Source organism: Pseudomyrmex gracilis, unplaced genomic scaffold (assembly GCF_002006095.1).
Source record: "Pseudomyrmex gracilis isolate BER0280 unplaced genomic scaffold, ASM200609v1 scaffold_656, whole genome shotgun sequence".
Lineage (NCBI taxonomy): Eukaryota > Metazoa > Arthropoda > Insecta > Hymenoptera > Formicidae > Pseudomyrmex > Pseudomyrmex gracilis.
In genome coordinates, this window is record NW_018021240.1 from 1 (window position 1) to 8,656 (window position 8,656).

Consider the following 8,656-nt stretch of genomic DNA (forward strand, 5'->3'; position numbering starts at 1 on the left):
TATACTATATGGTCTTATAGTATAAAACTGTGGTTGATCTCGCAGATTTCTGAGCATTGTCCAAAAATTAATCCAGGTCGATTTATTCAGATTATTATTTGATTTAATCGGCCTGGGATAAAATTTACTTTGATTCTTAGGGATGGAAAAGTTTATGAGTGAATTACATGTGTAGATGTGGGTCATATTCGAATAAAATATTTAAAAAAAATAATGCAGCGGTTGTCAGCATCTAATAGGTGAAAAGAGAAATTGTTTTTGTTTGATATTAACGAATCAAATTCTATGTTTATAATATCAGAATATTTGTATGATCAGTATCATTAGTGACCTAGAACTGTAATGGTTATGTTGTTTATTAATATTGTATCTCTAAGATATAGAGTTTTAATGAATAGAATAACAATAAAACTTAGTGTAATTATAAAGACAATATAGTTTATAAAATTTCACTAATGTTTCCTTCTAGAAAAAATTGATTAGAAAGATTATTGTATCAGAATGATAATGTAATTAGAAAACTTAATGTTGTACTAAATTTTATACCCATTTTTGTGAAATCATAGAAAAAGATGATTATATCGTAGATATGAGTAGTAGACTTTTGAAGACCTATGATTCGTGTATTAATTTTTAATAAAAATTCAGATTTTATATATGGTATTTACCACCTTGGCACTTATTCTGCAATATTAAATTAATTTGTTAAAAAAATTCATTGTAACTTTAAAACATAAGAGAATAAGATTGCAGTCGTTTAATAAATGAATTTTGGTTGAATATAGAAATAATTTTTTGTGTGGATGCTAAAGATTCTCAAATGCAAGCAAGTAAAATAAGTCTTATAATTGAAATAAGTAAACCCAGTGATAAAATATTAATTCATGAAACAAATGTCTCATGGTAATCTCTGTATTGGCAAGATATTCCTCTAAATCCTAAGAAATGTTGAAAAAAAAAGGTTATATTGACACCAGTAAATATTTCTAAAAATTAAATATTTAATAAAAAATTATTTAGAGCGTAACCAGTAATAAGAGGGAATCAGTGAATGAAATCCTGCAATAATTGAAAATTACAGCTTCTATTGATAGAACATAATGGAAACGGGTTACAACGTAGTATGTGTCATGTAATACAATACCAATTGAATTTAATAGTATAATACCATATAATCTTTTTATGGTAAATATAAATACACACAAGTCCCAAAGATCAAAAAAGAGTGGAGTTTATTTATTTTATTTTCGTGCAAGGTATTAATTCATCTAAAGTCTTTAATTCCTGTAGAAACAGCAATGATCATTGTATCTGAGGTGAAATAAGATCGTCAACATCCATTCCTATTGTAAATATATGATGGGCTTATACAATGAATTCTAGAAATGTATTTGCTATTATTGCATAAATAGTTCCTAAAAATCTTAATGTTTCTTTTTTACTTTTTTCACTTATAATAATATGAGAGATTTTTTTAAATCCTAGTAAGATTAAAATATAAACTTCTGGATGTCCAAACAATCTGAATAAATGTTGGTATAGGATTGCATCTCCTTCTCATGAAAGGTATTTAAGTATTGATCTTTTAAAAGCATAGTTATTGCACTAGCTAGCACAGGTAGTGATAAAACAAGCAGTATAGCTGTAATTAAGATAAATCAGACTATTAAAAGAGTTTTGTCTATGGAAAAATTTTTATGAGTTATATTAATAATTGTACAGAAGAAGTTAATAGCTTCTATAATTGAAAAAATTTCTGCACTATGCAGAGAAAAAATTGCTAAATCTACTGACGCATCTCTGTGAAAAATATTTGAGGATAAAGGAGGATATACTGTTCAACCAGTTCTAACATCTGATCTAATAAATCTTCTTAAAGTAAGGAGTATACTAATAGAAAAAGCGATGGCACGTAAAGTTGGAGATTCCAGGTTCGACTCCTGGACAAGGAGTTTTTTTCGCAATATAAATTTAATTTCAATTAGGGTGGTACTTGGAATTTCTCATATACGAGATGCAAGTATAACATTCTATATGACTTTTAGAATTGTTATTACAATTCGAATTTCACGTGTAAAAATTTACACGTAAACACGTATATATGTATATATATACACGTATAATTTCCGCACAACACCTAGCGAACGGCTTTTATGACCGAATATATATTTATTACTTACGTTATTTATTTGTGGGTAAGCTTTGTCTGCTGTCCCAATCATTAAATGCACAAAGAAATTTCCAATTTTTCCAATTATAAATGGCATAACTGTGAAAAAAATTATAATCAATGCGTGTTTTGTTACAATAGAATTATAAAGTAGGTCATTGTTAATGATTGCTCCGCATAATTTAAGTTCACTTCGAATAATTATTCTTATTTATGACTCGATCATACCTGCTTATATGGCAGATATAAAGTATCGAATTGCAATACCTTTATGATTTGTTAAGTATAGTCATTTTTTCATAATATATTTATATACGAGTATATATATTGGTAGTATATTTAATTATAAAAATTAGAGTGCTATGTCTGATTTAAGTAATAAATTGTAAATTTATTTAAGAAATAATTTTCTAATACTAAAGAAATTTTAGGGTATTTAATTTATGAATATAATTTTAGTTAATAATTGTATATATCAGTAAAACTTTTAGAATGCAAATTTAAAAATATCAGTTTTGAGTAAAATGTTTAGAATTTATAAAATAATTATTTCTTAAACTTTGAAGGTTTATAGTTTAATAATAACTCAAAATCTTTAAGTGTTAATTTTAAAGTATTATAATTAAGGGCGTAACTAAGGTTAAAATAATAAAGGCAGAATTATTTAAAGCAAACCTCGATTTTTTTTGTGTAAATTTAGATTTAAAGTTGTTTACTAATATGGATCATGAAATTATTTTAATGTGGACAAATGTTATTAACAAGGAATTAATTAAAAGCAAAATTATTAATATTTTAATTTTTGAATGTTTAATAATATTGTAAGTTGTGAATTATTTGAAGATAAAAAAACAAAATGGTGGCATTCTTGCTAAGTTTATTATTATTACTGCAATTATTAAATTTAATTTTTTGATAGGTTGTTGGAATACTTTAAGTAAGGTTTTACTTTTATTGAAAATTAAACTAATTATAAGTAAAATGGTAGAGTAAGTGAAACAGTGTATAAAGCATATTTGATGTTTTTATTAAAGAAGTGTAATAATTTATCTTGTTTTAGTATTGTAGGGATCTTTAAGTAAGATTTTCATTCTTTTAATGTTAATTATAGAAACAGGAGAACCAATTATTGTAATATTTAAAAATATATAGAATATATTGTTATTATTAAGAATATAAAGATTGGTCTTGTAATCTTTGTAAGATAATAAATAATAAGTAAATGCAATTTCTGTAAAGTTAGTAAAAGTTTCAGTGCCTGCCAGTTTATAAATTTGCTTAAGGAATTATTTATAAATGAAAAAGGGGGATTGTAACTTTTAAAAATAGAGATAATATTAATATTGAATGTCTAGAATTTAAAATTACTCGGTTGATAATTATGACAAACAATATAATTAAGCCAATGAATGAATATAAGGCCTTACGAGCTGTTCTCAAAGTGTTGAATGAGAACTTATACATGTATATATATATATGTATACACATGTAACAAATTTACTTGTAAATTTTACAAGTAAGTTTTTTGAATTGAAATCTCAATTCTTAAAATCATACGGGATGCTAGATTTGCATCTCACATATGAGAGACCCCGAATACCTCCCTAACTAATTATTAAAATATTGCGAAAAAAGCTCCTCGGCCAGGAGTCGAACCTGGAATCTCCGGCTTTCCGTGCCATCGCTTTCCCTGTTAGGCGACCGAGGCACTTGGAGTTAGTCTCGCAATATTACTATATATATCGAAGATGGTCTGATACTGTTGATAACGCCTTCTTCCGCCAGCGTAATTTTTAATAATTAATAAAGACTTAAGGCTCGTGAAATTTAAACCAATGAATGAATATAAGGCCTTACGAGCCGTTCTCAAAGTGTTGAGTGAGAACTTATACATGTATATATATATATGTATACACATGTAACGAATTTACTTGTAAGTTTTACAAGTGAGTTTTTTGAATTAAAATCTCAATTCTTAAAATCATACGGGATGCTAGATTTGCATCTCACATATGAGAGACTCCGGATACCCCCCTAACTAATTATTAAAATATTGCGAAAAAAACTCTTCGGCCAGGAGTCGAACCTGGAATCTCCGGCTTTCCGTGCCATCGCACGGTTGCCTCGGTTGCCTACCAGGGAAGGCGATGGCACGGAAAGCCGGAGATTCCAGGTTTGACTCCTGGCCGAGGAGTTTTTTTCGCAATATTTTAATAATTAGTTAAGGAGGTATCCGGGGTCTCTCATATGTGAGATGCAAATCCCGCATCCCGTATGAATTTACGAATTGAATTTTCAATTCAAAAAACTTATTTGTAAAATTTACAAGTAAATTCGTTACATGTGTATACATATATATATATACATGTATAAGTTCTCACTCAACACTTTGAGAACGGCTCGTAAGGCTTTATATTCATTCATTGGTTTAAATTTCACGAGCCTTAAGTCTTTATTACTTAATATAATTAAGGATGCTACAACTTGGATTAGAAGATAAGTAAGAATAATTTTGTTTTCTTTAATTATAAGTATGTACCTGATGAATATAAGATTCTTACTTTCTATAATAAATCAAATTTAAATTATGCTGGATAATATTGTTGTTATTAAGGATCTAAAAAGTAATAATGATAAAATAATAATATTAGAAAATAAGTTGATTTTATAATTTAAAAGTGTATCAAAAATTAAAATTTTGTAAGGTTTTCTTAGTAAGAAGTTATATTAAAGTGTATTGGGCACAGTAATTTTTGAGGTTAGTAGTAATAATTCAAGGTTATTTATTATAGTGGTGTAAAAAGGTTGTTGATCTGTTATGGAATTAGTTATTTAATTCATATAATTTGTGAATGGGCAAGAAATGAATATAATAAGAGATCTCTCTTATAGAGAAATGAGAGATATAAAAAGACATATAAAAGAACTAAAAAAATTATCTTTCTTAATATCTCTTATCTCTTGTTGTAATTATCTCTTATTATTTTTTCGATAAGTATATGTCGTTTATATCTCTCTTATTATATCTTCTATCTGTAATGTGAATCTCATAAGACATCTACATTACGACGTTTTTAATCAGGATATATTCTTGATTAACGGCGTGGAAATGCGACTAAAACTCATTTGCTCAAAGGATTCTTTCTGTCTCATGGAACTTACTTTACAGAGAAAAGTTCATATTGTAGACGCTACGTTGATCATGAGAAACGTAAAATTAAGCGCTGGAGTTTTATTAGCTCACGCTAAAATGCTGTGCACTACTACTGCAAAGTGTTCTTTAACGAGAGTTGAAGTTAAATCGTTTACGATTCACAGAGGAGTGGTGAAAGAATTGATTGACAACGTTACACTCGGTCAACTGCAGAAACGGGTGATAATCTTTTTTGTCAAAAATAGGGCGCTTAATGACAATAGTACAGTTAATCCGTTTTATTAAAACAATTTAAATATAATGTTCCTNTTGNTTTACGTCGATANAACGCAAGTTNCTACTAGACNGTTANAACCTTCTNTTTCAAGGGATTCTCCTCTCTTCATCGANGCTNTTCATACTCTTTTCTCATAAACAAGTNTTNATTTCCTANACAAATGCAATGCTATAAGCAGAGATGCTTATGCTCGCGGATACAAAGTCTTTGCTTTTGATCTCATTTTTGATTTATTGACCGATTTGCGGCGAACATTAAAATTTCGTAAAGAACGGTAATTTGCAAATTGAAGCACAGTTCGAAAAAGTTCTCAAACCGACTATTAACTGCCTTGTTTAAGCGGAATTCGTCAGCGTTTCGAAAATCAATTCTTTACGCCAAATCATTATAGAGTTTAACGGATACGTATGATCCCGCTCTGCATATGCGTAAAACCAAGATATTTTTTCTTCTTTCATTTTTCCCATCTTTATTTTCTACTGTAACGTCTGAGTGCGCAAAATTACGGTCCGATAAAACCGTTTACACTTGCTGAACGTACGCTCTTCCTTTTCGATTAGCCGACTGGGCTGTACCAGGAAGAAAGATGAGAATTTTGGTCGGAAATTGATGATTCGACTGACAGTTATCGATTGTTATTTGGGTATCGACAGTTACCGGTCGTATACACGTACACGCACTCGTAAAATCCAATTAGCTCGTCTTTGAAAGAGAAAGAAAAAAAGGGAAAACAAACGTTCAGCAGGCGTAAACGGTCTTGTTGTATCGTGACTCTGAGCATCAGGACGCAACACCGCAACTTCTCAATTTTGCACCTTTGCGATATTAACCGAATTTAATTGGTTATCTGGAGATACGTCGCACTCTATCGCATCGTGTCGTACATAAAGCGCTTCCGGATCTATTGCGCCACATGTTTGCAACGGAGGGATTGAATTCGCAACGCTCGATCGACGCGATTGGAAATGCATGCTACGCGACAGGTTGCAATTAAACCACTAGCTCGCGCGCATGCAAACAGTATACGCAAAATTATTTTGTTGTAGCACCGTAAAACACGCGTGCAAGCGGAATCGGCTCGTTTGTTCGGATATCGTACAATACATGTAATCCAACGTGCGTTGATTTAACTCGCGTACAAATTGCAGCAAATCGTCTTGATAAACCAAGTTGTCTTCGGTGGTTACCGTTACTCGGTATCGTGAACGCCCGCGTTTGTTGTCAAATTCAATGGTTGCACCGGTTTTGCTCGAACGTTCCAATTCGTGTATGAGTTTGACAACGCAAGCATTAACGACGGTAACGTTGTCGTGCAAGTTACGGGTATTGGTTGCGCAGCGATTGTTGGACGAACTAAGCATATCGAATTGCGTTGCGATCGTCGCACAGGTACTATTGACCAAAGTCGTGTGCGTCGAACGATACGGCGACCGAATTTGTCCATTATTTGACGTTGATTGCCGAGTCAAAACGTTGGTTTGCGCCGTTTTAATCGCAACTTTGCGTGACATCAACTACTTGAAACAGCAGACCGCTTTGTTGCACCACGCGGTGGACTCACGGTATCGCTGGATCGATTTGTTGAGCTCGTTGATCAAACCGTCGTTATCGTGGGTTGATCGAGTACCGCGTTCAACTTGATGTGCTCTAATACTGAATCGCGCAAACAGCTCGAATAAACATCGAGAATGTCCGAACCGTCTATTGTTTTGCAACGTATATTCGGTTCGACGACGTTTCAACACCACACAGAAATCACAAGCAGTGCGTCGAAAACTTGTGCGAACGTTCGTACAATTGAACAAAAGACGAGAAACAAGAGATACCTGTGATCAAGCTCGCGACTGTTATTGCGCGGTCGGATATCCGCGAAACGTTTGAACCGCGAATAAAACGCCGAACTTTATACGTTCCTCCATAATTTTTTGTTTCAAAAAGCAATTGCTGTTTGTTTATTATTTGCCGCGGTAATATTGTTTCAGAAGAACAAATTCACGACAGCCGTGTTGTTTTGTTCGTTCACAATAAATCTCGTTGTGTTTACGTCAAAAAAATTGTCGTTGGCGTCACCGTTGGCAACGAATGTATAGCGCGCGCCAACTGTCGCACTCCAGTTTTCAGGTCCAGTCAGTCGCACGCAAACGCGACCGCGGTGGTGTGCAACGCAAATCAACGTCACCGCGACGCAAACGGTGCACAATTGCTTTTACGAGCCACCGCGCCCAAACGAATAGGTACAGCATTGATCGCACAACGCGCAAACTGATGTTTTGTTTTATTTGTTATCGAACACGCGAACTCACCTGCTTGGTATACATCTTTCAATTCGCGAGTGGACAATTTGACAATGGTGCGAGTGTCGTCTTTGATCAACGCGTCGCATCCGTAGAACATTTGCTGACAATGCAACCACGATTGCGTAGGTGTAGCGATAGCGTGAGATGCGAGTTTGATAATGGCAAACAAATGCAACTTTACGAAGACACGTTTGTTTATTTTTGGCGTAGACATACCAACGTTCACTCAACACATGGGTAGCAAATTGAACGTTTTGTGTGAGGTAAATTTCAAAGACAGTTTCATAAAGTACAACAAACTTCACCCAAATTAGACGCATTACCTAAATTCGAGCGTCTCGCTACATGTCAACGGTATCCAAAAAAGAAGCGGTTGTGCGTACTGTGTTTAGTGCGATGTTACGCTACTTGTAATTTGTGCCGATGAACGACATCAATTTGTTCATTATAGCCGTGGTGTTCGCCCAATTTTGCAGTGACATGGTGCGCGTTTATGCGATTAGTTACTTTGTTAGGAGTTAAGACTTGCCATCAGATCACCGCGTTTGATATTGCACAAGTATCCCGTTTTTTTTGTTTTTGCGCAACAGATCGTCGGTCCAATGTTTGAACATGTGCTGATACGCTCGTACACGCGTATCAGATTGTCGAAGCACGTATCCAGCGTTCTATTGATTATTTTGTGCACGTGGTAGTGGCCAAAGCAAGCCGTGATCCAAAAAACGAGTATCCAACAGATCGAATTGTAACAAACAAAC

General features: G+C 33.0%; 1 pseudogene; it reads right to left on the reverse strand.

Annotated features, from left to right (window-relative positions):
• Positions 1-546: 546 nt before the first annotated feature.
• On the reverse strand, positions 547-6,962 carry LOC109861242 (annotated as a pseudogene).
• Between the last annotated feature and the right edge of the window lie 1,694 nt (positions 6,963-8,656).